The sequence below is a fragment of the Ursus americanus genome, chromosome 9 (genome assembly GCF_024610735.1).
Source record: "Ursus americanus isolate L20-20 chromosome 9, mUrsAme1.1.p, whole genome shotgun sequence".
Lineage (NCBI taxonomy): Eukaryota > Metazoa > Chordata > Mammalia > Carnivora > Ursidae > Ursus > Ursus americanus.
Genome location: NC_142135.1, coordinates 378,921 through 394,981, shown reverse-complemented (window position 1 = coordinate 394,981; position 16,061 = coordinate 378,921). Strand labels below are relative to the sequence as shown.

Here is a 16,061-nt window from a genome sequence, read left to right as displayed (position 1 = left end):
GAAGTAACCAGAGGTCAGAGTGCCCTCTCAGTGATTTCAGTAGCGTGCCCAGCACCATACTTAACGTTTTCATCCTTTTTTTTTTTTTTTAAAGATTTAAAAATTTTTTCAGTGATCTCTACACCCAACATGGGGCCCCAAACCTATGACGCTGAGATCAAGAGTCCTGAGCTCCACCAGCGGAGCCCAGTCCGGCACCCTGTTTTCATCCTTTAAATAAGAGGATGAATAAATAAATAAATAAATAAATAAATAAATAAATAAATAAATCTGCCGTCAGCACAGTAGCTTCCTGCCCATTGTCATGGGGGGTCCCAAGGTGATCTCAGCATGAAGCAGTCATGAGGGGTTTTGTCTGGATACAGGTGTAGTCTTTGTTTCAAGATCAGATCCCAAAGTATTGAACCTGAGTTTAAGCAAACTGTGGGTTTTTTGCGGGGTGTGTGTGGGGAGACTTTATGTCTCTTTAAGGCCCAAAGTTTTAGCATGTGGGTGCTGTCTCCTGTGAAGAGGTTTGGGAAGGGGAGCAGAGAAGCAAATCATCTACATATTATAATAAAGTAGATCCTGCAGGAAACTTTCCATCATCCAAATTAGCTTTTAAGGGTTGTGAAAAGTAGGAAGGACCTTCTGTAGCCCTGGGGTGTTACTGCCCAGGGGGACTGCTGTTCTTCCCGAGTGAAGAGAAACGGATCCTGGCTCTTCTGCTCACCTGGAGATGCACCACACCGGTCAGTTACAGTGAGAACTTTGCTCTCAGTGCGAATGGATGTCGGCACGTGGCGATTAGGAGCAAGAAGGTGCTGAGCAAAAACGATGTTATTTATTGCTTGGACGTCCTGGACAGACTTCCTTCCTGTGGTGCTTGGGTTTTCTCACAGGTAACAGGAGGCATTCCAGGGACTAGTGAGGGGATAATGAGGCCCTGAGCCTTGTAATCTATTATGGGCTTGATGCCTTAAAAGAGCTTCTTTCTAGGTATTGATTAATTCTGCGGAGAGGTTTTGAGGGATCTGTTTGAATCTTGATGGGAGGTGCATTGTGGATTCTGCCAGTATCAGTTGAGGTTTTTACCCATAAGGAGGGTGGTAGCTATAGTAAGAGACAGAGCATATAAAAGATAGCAAAGGGTCGTTTAATTCCCCTGGTTGGCTATTTTGATTACTCTTGTCAAATCCTGGAATCATTTCCCCCCTTTATGAGAAAGAGATTCTGGCACGACAGTTTTCTAAGACCTCAGCCCAATAATGAATAGGGGTAGAGGGACTAAGGAGAAAAGGGTGCATATCTCTCAAAGGGCCTAGACAAAGGGAACAGGTTCAAAGACAGGAACCCGTTGAGGTTCATTGGAAGTTCCCACTATTTGAACTGTTTTAGGACTTCGAGGCAGGGACTGCTTTATAGCAGTGGGGTTGCTGTCAGTAAGGACAGAGATTCGTTTCTGATCGGGCGACGGTTTCTCCAAGCTGGTTATGAGGGAGGGTTCTGAAGAGTGGCTCCTCGGAGCCCCACCACTGGGAAGTAGGACACTCGAAAGGCTGGCTGGAGTGTGTCAGTGTGTCACAGTCTTTTTACCAATGTCCTGGCTCTTTGCAACAACAGCAGAAACCAGAGTGGTTTGGTTTGTTTAGGGACCTTGCTGTCCCGGAGTTGAAAATTAAGAATTTTATTGGTCGGGTGCCTGAATAGGTCAGATGGTTGGGCATCAGCCTTCGGCTCAGGTTGAGATCTCTGGGTCCGGGGATCAAGTCCCATGTTGGGCTTCCAGCTCTGCCTCTCCCCTGCTTGTGCTCTCTCTGGCTTTCTCTCAAATGAATAAATAAAAAAGATCTTAAAAAAAAAAAGAATTGGTCTTTCTTTTATGTGGACTCATCCAGCATGTGAATGGTGTGGTTTGCCGGATTAAATCTGGAATTGACATAGTTCCATCCTGGTCTTCTCAACTAAAGCAGAAAGACCTGGATCGGCCTGTTTGTAAACATGGAATTCAGGGCTCCCTGGGTGGACCTGGCATCTAAAGGAAGACCAGAATTTTCTTTAAAGACAATTTGGAGTGGATCGTCATTATGAACAGGTTTGTCAGGCTTTTGTGTACATGCATGAATTTTGTTCCAGTCAACAGACTTGGGAAAATCTTCTGTTGTTGCTCTGTAGAGATTTCTAGCTAGTGTTCTTCCCATCTTGCCCAAAGTTAGGGTTTCGTTGCTGTAAAACCCCTTCCGGATGTTCCCTTCCGGCTAGCTTCATCCAGTATTTTGCCTGGCTCTCGCGAATAACATGGGGACTGATTGGTAAGAATCTGAGAGACCAGGTAGTAAGTTTGGGTAACTGTGTGAAATTCTTCCGCAGTCCCTGGAGGGTCTTCAGTCACATTAGGACACTCTAACTATGGCTCACAGTTTGGCCTTAGTCTAGGGAACATCAGAAACTTGGGGTTTATTTATTTATTCGTTTATAAAGATTTTATTTATTTATTTGAGAAACAGAAAGCCAGAGAGAGCAGGAGCTGTGGGGAGCAGCAGAGGGAGAGAGGGAGAAGCAGGCTCTCCACTGAGCGGGGAACCCCATGATCATGACCTGAGCAGAAGGCAGATACTTAACCGACTGAGCCACCCAGGCACCCAGGGTTTATTTAGAGTCTCAGAAGACTTAACTTTATTTATTTTTAAATTTAATTAATCTATCTCTCTGCTTGACTTGGTGCTCTAACTCACAAGCCCGAGATCAAGAGTCTCACGTTCTACCAACTGAGCCAGCCAAGCGCCCCAGAAGACTTAACTCTAAATTTATTTATTTATTTATTTATTTATTTATTTATTTAGAGTATGGTCATAGGTGGGGAGGGATAGGGGCAGAGGGAGAGGGAGAGAGAGTCCTAAGCAGGCTCCACACCCAGCATGGAGCTGGCGCGGGGCTCCATCTCCCGACCCTGAAACCATGACCTGAACCAAAATCAAGAGTCTGACACTCAACTGACTGAGCGACCCAGGCGCCCAAGAAGACTTAACTGTAAAGGGGCAGGTTTTAATGGGTTCAGGAGAGGTTCAGAGAAAAAGGAAGTTTGGCAGAGAGAATAGAGGAAAATAGCACCAGAGGTGAGGCCTGAGCACAGGTAGTCGCTGTGTGTCTGGGAACAGAAGGCCTCAGAAGCCATTTTGACTCCTTTCAGTTGTTTGTTTGGCTCAGTTAATTCAGAAATAGTGTTTTTCAAGGAGGCATACTTAGAATCCTGAAAACATTTGGAAGCCTCAAAATAATCATTTAAAATATGCGTCCCATTCAGGTTTTTCCCCTTTTTCTTCCTCCTTTCCTCTCTCCTTCCCTTCCTTTCTCCGCATAATGGCCATTAATGTTCTAAATTACTTTTGGGTAAGTCAGGCCATTTGCTTATCAATGAGCATGTGGAGAGACCATAGTTATTTAAATGTAAAACGGGAGAGTCCCTGTAGGAGGACACCCTCGAAGCATTTTGATCACTGGGATCCAGTTTCTTAGTGGTTTTTCTCTAGAGCAAAGAGAACAATCCCTAAAGTGCACAGTTTCAACAGGAATAGCCCAGCTGCAGGAGAACTCAGACCAAAGGCCAGCATGGTTGCAATAGAGCAGTCCAGTTCCAAATAGGAGTTGGACTGAAGACTAAATAGGTATTCTCAGAAAAAAACAAGGCCTTAAAACACATCTTGCAAAAAGCATGGAGAGCAGAGCTTGAAATCTAGGAGAAAACATCCCCTCAAACTCTAGGGTGGCTCAGTTGGCTCTGTGGGTACAGACACCTGTTTGCCCAGCAGCCTCGGAGCTGTCGGGAGTCTTCTGGAGCTCACTTCTGATCACCAAGTAATGTTAACCTTAAAAATAAAACTGCCAGTTATTTTACCAGCGAAAATGGGTTTATTCGGGAACAGCAGGGAATTGCAACCTGGAACAAGCGAGCTCTGGCAAATCCACAGGCAGGTCTGCAGAGCAAAGGAGAGCAGAGCTCTTTTGCAGAGGAAAGGGGGAGCTGGGTGCTGCTGTCAGTTAGAAGTCCGGGAGTAAACTGGGAGCTGGAAGTGTACTGGCTTGTCCTCCTTGGCTCCACTGCTGCCAGGGGAGCAGGAAACCTTCCTCCTGCCCGGGCAGGGGCAGTAAAGTGGTAGCTGAAGCAGTAGCCACTTGGAAGGTCCCTGTTGGGTGTGTAATTGACAGGAGCGCTCCCCCTGCTGGCCCCCGGACTCCATTCTAAGTGAGGTTTCCTTTTACTAATTTTCACTTTGTATTGTCTATTGCTGTGTATCACATTACTCTAAAATATAGTGATTTGGGGCACCTGGGTGGCTCAGTTGGTGAAGCGTCTGCCTTCAACTCAGGTCATGATCCTGGGGTCCTGAGATCGAGTCCTGCATTGGGCCCCTTGCTCAGCGGGAAGTCTGCTCCTCCCTCTCGGCTCTGCTGCTCCCCCTGCTTGTGCCCGCTCTCTCCCTGTCAAATAAATAAATAAAATCTTAAGAAAAAAAATATATATAGTGACTTGAAACAATAAATATTTACTATGTCACAGTTGCTGTAGGTCAGGAATTCAAAAATGGGTTAGCTGGGTGGTTCTTGTTCAAGGTCTCCTGTGGTTGCAGTTAGGATAGTCAGGGCTGCATTATTGGAGGGCTAGACAGGGGCTGAAGGATCTGCTTATAAGGTGGTGCCCTTACCTGGCTGTTGGCAGGAGGCCTCAGCTATTCACACGTGGGCCTTTCTGTAGACTGCTTACATGTTTCCCAGCATACCAGCTAAGTTCTTCCAGCACCAGAGATCCAAGAGAGGGCAAGCAAGAAGCTGCATTACCTTTTATGACTTAATCTCAGAAGTTACACATTGCCATTTCTGTTTGCTTGTTTTCTGTTTGTTCAGTTTCTGCCATTTTTTGGGTTTTCTTTTGTTAGGAGTAACTAAGTCCGACCATACTGAAGGAAAAGTGGATTAGACTCTACCTTTTGAAAGGGTGTCAAAGTATTCCATACTTTGTGATACTAATTTTGTAAATGATAATGAACATTTTACATTTTCCAATTGTTTGTTGGCAGTACAGAGACATACAGTTAATTTTGACATATGGTCCTTGTATTTCACAACCTTGATAAATATATTTATGCTAGTATCCCTATTGTAGATTACCAAGGATTTTTTAAAAGATTTTATTTATTTATTTGTCAGAGAGAGAGAGAGAGAGCACACAAGCAGGGGGAGTGGCAGGTAGAGGGGCAGGCAGAGGGAGAAGGAGTCTCCTCCCTTAGTGGGAGCTCGATCCCAGGATCCTGGGATCATGACCTGAGCCGAAGGCAGGCACTTAACTGACTGAGCCCCCCAGGTGTCCCTCTTTTTTAAATTTTTTAATTATTTTTTTTTATTTATTTTTTTATTTTTTTATTTTTTTAAGATTTTATTTATTTATTCGACAGAGACAGAGACAGCCAGCGAGAGAGGGAACACAAGCAGGGGGAGTGGGAGAGGAAGAAGCAGGCTCCTAGTGGAGGAGCCTGATGTGGGGCCCGATCCCATAACGCCGGGATCACGCCCTGAGCCGAAGGCAGACGCTTAACCGCTGTGCCACCCAGGCGCCCCTAATTATTTTTTTTTTTAAATAAGATTTTGTCTATTTATATTTATTTGGTGGGACTAGGAGCAGAGAGAGAGAGAGAATGCCAAGCAGACTCCCATGCCAAGTGCAGAGCCCGATGTGGGGCTTGATTTCATGACCCTGAGATCATAACCTGAGCTGAAATCAAGAGTCAGACACTGAGCTGACTGAGCCACCGAGGCACCCCCTGAGAATTTCCTACATGTCTTCTACATACCTATCTACATTCTTTCTGAATCTAAAGAGTCTTACATCTTCCTTTCCAATCTGCATGCTTTTTGTTTCCTGACTTAGTGCACTGGCTAGGACCTCTAGTATAATGTTGAACAGGATTGGTGTCCCTGATCCTAGGAGGAAAGTGTTCATTCTTTTCCCATAGGCATGATTTAACTGAGGAATAGAAGGAAGTTTCCTAGTTTTCTAAGTTTTTTTTTAATGATCAGATGTAGAATTTTGCCAAATGCTTTTTCTGCTTTTATTGATTCAATTGTGTGGTTTTTTTAAAATAGTAAACTGTTTTGGTTTTTAAAATGTTAAACCAACTATTTGCTCTTGTAATACACCCCATTTGGTCATGATGTGTTATCCTTTTTATATAATACTGGATTCAGTGTTTGGCAATAATTTTAAAAGGATTTTTGAAGCTATTCATAAGTAAATTGGCATGTAGTATTCTTAACTTGTTATGTCTTTGGTTTTAGAGTCAGGGTAATACTGGCCTTATAAAATGAGTAGGGATGTGTACCTTTCTCTTCTATTTTTAGAAAGGGCTTTTGTAGATTTGGTATTATTTCTTTGTTAAATGTTCGATGTAATTTACCAGTGAAACTCTTTGGGCCTGGAGTTTCTTTTTTGGGAAAGTTTGTAACTGCAAATTTAACTTCTTTAATAGATATAGGGCTATTCAGGTTTTCTGTTTCTTTTTGAGTTCATTTTGATAATTTGTTTCATTCAGGTAATTTCCTCATTTATCTAAGTCAAACATGGCAATTTTTTTCTATAAAAGGGCCAAATGGTAAATATCTTAGGCTTTTTAGGCCATGTGGTGTTTGTTGCAGCTACTCAACTATATATATATTTGTAGCACAAAGCAGCCATAGATAATACATAAACAAATGAGTACTACTATATTCTCAAAAACTTCAGTTATAGTAATAGGTGGTAGACCAGATTTGGTCTGTGGGCTCTAGTTCATTGACCTTTGACCTAAGTTGTTGAGTTTATTGTCATAAATTGTTCAGAACATTACCATTTTAATCTGTTCATGATCTGTGAGGTCTGTAGTGATGCCCCCTTTCTTATGAATAATATTGGTAATTTTTGTCTTTTATTTTTATTTTTTTAAGACTTATTTATTTTAAAGAAAGCATGCCTGCATGAGCAGGGGTAGGGGCAGAGGGGGAGGGAGAGAATCTCAAGCAGACTCCCTGCTGAGCATGGAGCCCATTGTGGGACTTGATCTCACAACCTTGAGATTGTGACCTGAGCCAAAACCAAGAGTCAGATGCTTGACTGAATGAGCCACCCAGGCACCCCTGTCTTCTCCTTTCTTGATCAGTCTAGTAAAAGTTTATCAATTTTATTGAGATTTTCAAAGGAACAGCCTTTTTTTTTTTTTTTTTTTAGATTTTATTCATTTATTTGAGAGAGAGAGAGCACACGTGAGCATGAGTTGGGGGAGGGGCAGAGAGAGAAGGAGACACAGACTCCCCACTGAGCATGGAACCCAATATGGGGCTCTATCCCAGGCCCCCGAGATCATGATCTGAGCTGAAGTCAGATGCTTAACTGACTGGGCCACCCAGGTACCTCTGAAAGGAATAGCTTTTAGTTTCAATATTCTCCTCTATTTGTCTATTTTGTATTTCATTACTTTTTGTTCTTATTAGTATTTTCTTTTACTTTGGTTCACCGTTACAGGCTCTGGGACTAGGACAGGAGGTAAGACATGTGACTGTTTCTTCACTGGGATTTCTTTTACTTTGGGTTTAATTTTCCCCTCTTTTTCTAGCTTCTTAAGTGGAAGCTTGGGTCATTGATTTGACCTTCTTATTTAAGCAATCAATGGTAAACATTTCCTTCTAAGCACTGCTTTAACTGTATCTCACATATTTTGATATGTATGTTTCCATTTTCATTCAGCTCAAAATATGTTCTAATTTCCATTTTGATTCCTACCTTAGACTGTAGGCTATTTAGAAGTATGCTATTAAGCTTCCAACTATTTGGGAAATTTTCCAGATATATTTTTGTTACTGACTTCTAGTTTAATTCCATTGTGGTCAGTGAATATACTCTGTTTTCATTCCTTATAAAGTTGCTGAATCTTGGATTATGTTCCAGTATATGGTCTACCCTAGTGAAATAATTTTTTTTTAGCTTTTATTAATGTTAAATTTCAAACATCTATGTAAGTAGGTAGAATACAGTGGTCCTCATATATTCATCATCCAACTTCAACAATTATCAACTCATGCCAGTTTTGTCTCACCTGTATCTTTTATATTATTTTGAAGCAAATCTCAAATATATTATTCACTCTGTAAATATTTTTGTATCTATTTCTAGAAGGAATACTTTTTTTTTAAAGTAAGTTCTACACTTAGCATGGGGCTTGAACTCACGACCCTGAGATTAAGAGTCGCAGGCTCTACCAACTGAGCCAGCCAGGAGCCCCTAGAAGGAATACTTTAAAAATACATTACAGTAACTAGGGGCACCTGGGTGGCTCAATTGGTTAAACAGCCACCTTCAGCTCAGGTCATGATCCCAGGGTCCTGGGATCGAGTCCTGCATTGGGGTCCCTGCTCAGCCAGGAGCCTGCTTCTCCCTCTGCCGCTCCCCCTGCTTGTGCTCTCTCTATCAAATAAGTAAATTAAATCCTTATTTTTTATATTTTAAAAGACTTTATTATTTATTTGAGAGAGAGTGAGAGCTAGAAAGAGAGTACACCCAGAGGGAGAGGCAGAGGGAGAAGCAGGCTCCCCGCTGAGCTGGGACCCCCCCCCAATGCGGGACTCGATCCCAGGACCCTGAGATCATGCCCTGAGCCGAAGGCAGATGCTTAACTGACTGAGCCACCCAGGCGTCCCTAAATAAAATCTTTAAAAAAAAAATTAAAATAAATAAAAATAAAAAATATATCACAATACCTAGACAAATTAACTGCAATTTCTTAATATAATCAGTGTTCAAATCTTTGTCTCATAAATGTCATTATTATACGTTTTATGATTTGTTTGAATTTGGATCCAAAAAAGGTACATATGTTGCACATGTCTCTTAAGCTTCTTTAAATATATAGGTTCCCCAACCATCATTGTTTTCTTACTCAGTTTATTTGTTGAAGAAACTTAGTCACTTGTTTATATAGTTTCCCACGTCATCGATCTTTCTGATTGTGCCTCTGTGGTGCCCTTTGACCTGTTCTCCTGCATTTCCTAGACACTGGTAGTCTTATCAAACCTTAATCAGATTCTGTTTCTTTTTTTTTTTTAAAGATTTTATTTATTTATTCGACAGAGATAGAGACAGCCAGCGAGAGAGGGAACACAAGCAGGGGGAGTGGGAGAGGAAGAAGCAGGCTCCTAGTGGAAGAGCCTGATGTGGGGCTCCATCCCATAACGCCGGGATCACGCCCTGAGCCGAAGGCAGACGCCCAACTGCTGTGCCACCCAGGCGCCCCTCTGTTTCATTTTTTATTGTTTAAGAAGACTGCTTTATATAAGATGGTTGCTCTTCCACTGTGTGGCACAGTGTCCAGTTGTCTTTTTTGTGATTGATAAAGATTTTCCCACATCAGGTATTTGGTAGGGTTCATATAGGAGAAGAGAACAAACAGATGGTCAAGTCGGTTGGGAGGATGGGTGAACTAGGTGATGGGATTAAGCAGTGTACTTGCTGTGAAGAGAAAAACAAAACACAAAAAACAAAGCAAACATCTCTCAAGAGAATTAAAAAATGACCAATTCTCTCTTATTTTACGGTCTTCAAAATAATGAGTTAGAATTCTCTGACAATGAGTTCGTCTTGTTTTCAGTGCGGATTTCAGTGTCTGGGTTTGGTAGGGTTCAGCCCATCCCGCTTCCTCTTCTGACTGCATCAGTACCACGTTCCTCCCGTGTTTGGCATTGGGAATGTCAGATGCGGGCCCTGTCGTCTGACCGCTCTCTCACTGCTTGCCGTGACAAGATGCTGCGGGTTACGCTCGGGCATCTCCAGCCCCACGCCTGGAATCAGGTGTTTCTACAAAGACATTTATAAGGAAAATGGAGATTTTAGGCTGGGTTTTTGGAGTGCTCCTTGCTGCTGGGCTGCTCACTGTTTCTAGGTCTTTTCAGTGGACAGAAGTAGGAAGTTTGTTTTAAATTAAATAACATTACAAGTTTTTATTGATACTTCCAGGTCAGATTTAAGACTACAGGAATTTTATTTTACCTCCTTGCTCTTGCTCTTGTATTTGTATCTTTTTTCCCCCACGCCTAGAATCTTGGTTCTTAGGGACCCAGGATGACAGCATTGTGGTATTACAAGTGTTAAGTATCTCCTGCAACTCACTGTAAGCCTAGGACAGTCTTAGGGTAAAAGTACGAGCTTCTCAGCCGGTCACATGATTATTGAAAACAGGCCATTTCGGCAGTTTCCCACCACTTAGGCGAACCTCCGTCCCTGCTTCTGCAGCCTTGTGTGAGGGTGGGGCTGGCGCAGGCACCCTTTCCCTCCCCTTCCTCTAGTCACCTGTGCCTTTGCTTTTTTTTTCGTAATTGTGGTAAAATGTACATGACATAAAACCTATTGTAACCATTTTTAGGTACAATTCAGTGGCACTAAGTACACCGTCCATATTGTGCAGTCATCATGTGTATCCATTACCAGAACCTTTTAACCACCTGAAACAGAAACTCTGTCCCCTTTATTTTTTTTTATTTGTTTTAAAAGGACATTTTATTTTTTTATTTTTTAAAAGATTTTATTTATTTATTTTTGAGAGAGAGAGAAGGGGAGGGTGCGTAGGGAGTGGGAGAAGCAGGCTCCCCGCTGAGCAGGGAGCCCAACGTGGACTCGATTCCAGGACCCTGGAATCCTGACCTGAGCCGAAGGCAGATGCTTAACCGACTGAGCCACCCAGGTGCCGCATCTCTGGCCCCTTTAAACAATTCCCGCCCCGGTCCCCCAGCCCTGGACAACCTGCATTCTGTCTGTGTCTGTGAATTTACCTATTCTCGGTCCCTCCTCCAAGTGGAATCACACACTGTCCTTTTGTCCATTGTGGCATGTGTCAGAACTTCCTTCTTTTTTATGGCTGAATATTCCACCATATGGATAGACCACATTTTGTTTATCTTTTCATTTGCCGATGGACATTTGAGTTTCTGCTTTTTAGCTCTTGTGAATCACGTTGAACGTTGGTGCATAGATACCTGAGCCCCAGTTTTCAGTTTGTTTGTGCAGAGATCCTGAAGTCCTTGGGTTATTTATCCCATGCGCTGCCGCTTTACACTGCCAGCTAGATGGAAGTTATGTCCTGTCCTGTACCCTAGTCCCTAATACTGTGTTGCAAAAGTTGGAAATGATGTCGGTCAGTCCTTCTGTCTGCATAGCCAGGAGGGATGCACGAACCCCGCTTTCTCATCTGTGTGTCCTGTCCCCATCTCCTGCACCCTAGAGGAATGATGTTCTTGGCTGGCTTTAGGTTCACGGGGATTCTGCTGCTTTATGTGTTACCAGTCCCCTTTATTATCTCCTTGAGTTTTTCTGACCTCCATTATTCCCTGGGCATCTCCCCTTTGCCATCCTCTCTGTTCAGTAGCTCCTCCTGTTCTTCCCTCCAACTTCAGGAATCTGTGTACTAATCGTGAATTCCCTTGCTCTCTGTTGCCCTTCCAGTTCTACTAGGCTTGTGGGGGGTGGGGTCTCACTGTGGGTACACGTGTGCTCAGTTGGTCATCTACACCTGCACATCTCTTTTCTAAGGCTGTGTGGCCCACGTGTCTTGTCTATAAACCCTCTCCAGCTTCCCTCACCACTGTTCCACGCCCGAGGGTCACTGTTGGGGCGTGTTCTGAGTCAGAACAGACCCAGGGTTACAACTTTGTGCTTTCGACCTTGTTGTTCCTCACAGACCTTAATTTCCAAATCTACATGATGGGATCCTGGCCCATTGGAGTGACTAGGCTAACTGAGACTAAATGGGACAGTGTGGCCACAAGGGCCTGGGGGCTGTGTTGGCCTCCAGGTGACCAGGGGCCGCTGGAAGTCCTCTGTCCTTAATCTCTCTGAGCCAAGGGCTGGCTTTTCTCTTTGCTCACTGAGCCTCTTTTCAAATGGAGATGCCTCCAGCCAGACTTCTTTCAGGCAGGCGGCTACGCCCCTGACACCTTGCTGTAAGTTTATTAGCTTTATTTTGGAGCTGGATGGCAAAGGGAAAGAAAATGGGGGAAGGAGGCCTCCCAGTTTGGGGGGAGCCTCCTGATGTTTGGGGGGAGGACTTCCCAGATTCTGGCCCCTTGCAGGCGCTGCTGCTGGAGCTCACTGTGGTCCCTGCCTCAGGTGGCCCCTGGGGCCTCACTCACAGATCCCCTCTCAGGCTTGTCAGCTGGCAGTTGTACCTGAGCCAAAGGAGATTTCATTTTTTAGGACAAAACCCAGGATAGCTTCCGTTTTGTCCGGCTCTACGGCTCTGTGGCAAGGGGTCTGAGGAGCACCGAGAAAACTGCGAAAGGGTGCAGGCCCTCTGCGAGGGTCTGAGAGGAAGCTGAGGCCAGGCGAGCTAGGCCTTGACAGACGGCTGAGGAGCTCAAGAGGGGACTGATCCTGGAGCCACAGCAGGTAGGACAGACCTCTAATACGGGCTCAGGGATCAGCAGATGGGTCACTGGAACAGAGTTGAGACTCTGGAACAGGTTCAGCAGACATGTAGGAACTTTACGACCAGGGCAGCGCTGCAGAACTTGGGGAGAAGCAGCTTTCAAACAAATGGTGCTGGGCAGTTGGGTGTCCGTATGGAACGAAAGTGGGTTGGAGCCTGCACAGTCACACAGCGGACTGTTAGTCCAGCTAAAGGCCAAAACTTGGAGCCCCTCACCTCGGAGTGGATGCATCCCACGCCCCTGCGTTCGGGAAGTGTGCGTGGGTGCACAGGTGGAAAACCGAGGTGGTGACCACAAGCAAGGAGGGATGGGGGAAGGCTCCGGCACCTGCTCGCTGTCCTGATGGGTGGTGCTCACGTGGTCTCGTGTGTCCAGTTTACGTGTGTTTTATGCACTTTGTATCACACTTCACAGTGGAAAAGTTCTCAAAGAGGACCCCGACACACTGGGGGAAATGCGAGGAAGCCTGTGCATCTTCAGCATGGCTCACAGCACCTACCGGAGATCCAGCCTGGCTGGACAGTGGTGGGATGGTGTCCTGGGTGCGGGATGGACAGGCTGCTGAGTGCTCGGGTGGAAACCCATGCAGGCCCTGGGTCCAGGGCGTCTGTGGGCTGCGTGAGAAGCTCTGGCCTTCCATGGGGTCGTCAGGACCCTGTGTGCATTTTCAGTGCCCTGGGGCTGCAGTACAGAATCAGGCTGGAGCCCCAGCTGGTCACAGAACAGCAGGTGGAAGACGCAGACCCAGTGGGAACCAGGGCCCGGCTGTGCTGCTTCCTGGTTCTCAGACTCGCAGGTGTCTTCCCTCTCGGCCTTTACACTGACCCTTCGCTTGAACTGGATGCTCCTTCCAGCCCATGAGCTGCCACCTTGAAGGTGCGTTGGTCATCCACCGCCCTTCCCTTGAGTGCCAGCCCTGGAGCAGCAGGAGTGGTGACCGCTGCTTGTGGAAGAAATGAATAAAAGCAGGAATAAGCAGGAGATGCAGGCCTCCTGGAGCCGAGGTCTGCCTTGGTGACAATTGTAGTGTCAAGGTCACTGAACCATGGTGGCCAGTTTCAAGGGTGTTCCCAGAGTAGGCACTCAATTCCTGAGGGTTCTCCCAGGAATGTGGAGTCTGGGAGGCGGAGGCTGGACCCAGGGGAGTCGGAGGGATCATAAGCGGCCCCAGGCCCCAGGCAGTAGTGCAGGCAGCACCAAGGGCCTGCCTGTAATGGGTCCTTGAGACCCAGTGGTGGGAGGCTGGCAGGACAGAGGGACAGGCATATGCCACTCTGAGAGATAGGGCATGGAAGAAGGACCCTTTGGGGCAGGAGGCCATTAACCCCATTCCTGTGTTGGCTTTGAGATACTTGTGATCCTAGAATGACAGGTGGGCATGTCTGGAACAGTGTGGATATGGCTCCTCTTTTAGAATCCTTTGCTGCCCTGGGCCCGTAAGCAAGGATAATAAGGTCTCCAGCCTCATAAGGCTGGTCTGTGGAAGTGCGTTCTGATGCCAAGCGCTTGTCGTGTGACAGCTGATCCCTCCCATTCTGCTGCTGGAATGTTTCTGGTGGTTCCCTACTGCCGATGAGGCCAGGTATTTGGGAAGCCATTTGTGCCCTTATCCTTGAGCGTGCATTTCCTGAAGGTTCAGGACGTCGATACAGCACTTGAGCTCAGAGCCTGGGTCCCAGTTGGCCAACTGTCCTGGGAATGTCCTATCTAGCCGTGCGCCTGGGGCACGTTCCCCCTGGGGCAGTGTCTGCAGTGGGATGGCTAGTGGAGGACATGTATACCATGGACACCCTGGTGGTGGTCCAGGACAGTCACCGCTCCTCTGTGCCTTCCCCACCGTCGGTCTCCGCTCTGGGAGGAGGGACTGACTGATGGCCGGGGTTCCTTGTGTGGATGAGGTGAGGTGCTAGTGGAAGGTGTTGGCCCATTTCCCTATTTGGTGGAAGGGTTCCTTTTGCTTTTTAGTAGTGCTAGCTTTGTATCACCAATACCATTTCCTACTCCAGGGCTTCCTTCCTCACTCCTTTTACTTTTACATTTTATTTTGAAATCGCTATAGATTTACATACAGTTGTGAGAAGTAGCTCAGAGAGACTGACCCCTTGCACACATCTGAAGTCCCCTGAAGGCATCTAGGACACTGACGTGCACACACTCCACTGACCTTTGCAGATTTTACCAGTGTACCTGCGTCTGTGTGTGTGCACGCGTGTGTGCAGTCTTGTTAACTGTATGGATTTGTGTGACCAGGAGAGTCCAAGTGCAGAGCAGCTCCATGACAAGGACCCTGTGCTACCCTGTGTAGCCATGGCCACTGTCTTCCTCTGCCCCCACCCCACCCCCTAAGATCTCACCGTCTCAAGGATTTGTTATCTTTGGAGTCGTGCAGGGTGGGACTGTTAGGGAGGGGCCCAGTGCCCTTGAGATCCGTGCAGGCTGTGTGCCTCCGGAGTCGGACCCTTTCCATCGCAGAGGAGTGTTCCATGATGTGGGTGGACCAGAGTTCCGTTAACCATTTGCCCATTGAAGGCCTGGGTTGTTTCCAGTTTGGGGCTGTTATGAGTAAAGTTGCTGTGAAGTTTGTGTCCAGGTTTTTGTGTGAACTGGAATGTCCATTTCTCTGGGACAAAGGCCCAAGAGTGCCGCTGCTGGGTCATGTGAGCACATGCTTAGTGTTTTTAAGAAACTACTGGTCTGTTTTCCAGAGTGGCTGCACCATTTTCTGTGCCCACCAGCAATGTGGGAAACCCTTGCCCCTTCTGATAGGTATGCAGGGGCACCTCCTGTGGTTCTAACCTGCGCTTCCTCACGGCTAATGCTGTCGAAGATCTTCCCGTGGGCTTTTTTGCCATCTGTGTATCGTCTTCAGTGAAGTGTCTGTTCACGCCTGTTGCCCATTTTCTGATTGGATTGTTTGGTTTTTACGGATGAGTTTTGAGTCCTTTATGTGAGCTGGAGAGAAGTTATTTGTTTGGTCTATGATTTGCAGACGTGCTCTCCAGTCAATGGCTTGGCTTTTCACCCTCTTCACAGGGTCTTTTGTGGAGCAAAAGTGTTTAATTGTGGTGTAGTTCAAGTTGTCTTTTACGGACTGTGCTTTTGGTGTCCTGTCTGCAGAAACTGTATGTCTTCACCTTTAACATTGAGATGCATAGTGCACCTGGGGTAGTGATTATGATGAGTTTTTTTTTATATGTGGCTATCCAGCTGACCCAGCTCCATTTATTGGAGAGGTTCTTTTTCTGCTGCTCTGCACTGTCATAAATTGAGTGTCTACACTTAGTGGGTTTGTTTCTGGACTCTCTTCTGTTCCATTGGTCTGTTTACCCCTAAGCCAATACCTCAGAGTCTTAGTTACCAATCTTTATATTACGTTTTGTTATGGAATAGTGTGAGTACTTCAAATTTGTTCTTTTCTAGGATTGTCCTGATTGTTCTTAGCCTTTTCCAATTCACATAAAATGGAGAATAAGTTTTGTGAGTTTCAAATACAGCTACTGTGTTTTGGTTGGGATCGCTTTGGACCTTAGATAAGCTGGGGAGAAATGACGTTCTGGCACTTCCGAGACTTGTGACCCATGAGC

General features: G+C 45.8%; 1 protein-coding gene and 1 non-coding gene across 5 annotated transcripts in view; one reads left to right on the top strand and one right to left on the bottom strand.

Moving 5' to 3' along the window:
- PPP1R16A (protein phosphatase 1 regulatory subunit 16A) overlaps nucleotides 1-16,061 on the top strand; it is a 40,689-nt gene that overhangs the window by 10,098 nt on the left and 14,530 nt on the right. The window contains exon 2 of one of the 4 annotated variants that reach the window (XM_045777320.2): nucleotides 12,245-12,436. The exons of the other annotated variants lie outside the window; for them this stretch is intronic. The gene's annotated coding sequence lies outside the window, so the exon portion shown is untranslated. The remainder of the gene's footprint in view (nucleotides 1-12,244; nucleotides 12,437-16,061) is intronic. 4 annotated transcript variants of the gene reach the window in all.
- LOC123779395 (small nucleolar RNA SNORD22) lies at nucleotides 7,501-7,579 on the bottom strand. Its single transcript, XR_006776190.1, has one exon. It is a non-coding gene; the product is annotated as a small nucleolar RNA SNORD22 (small nucleolar RNA).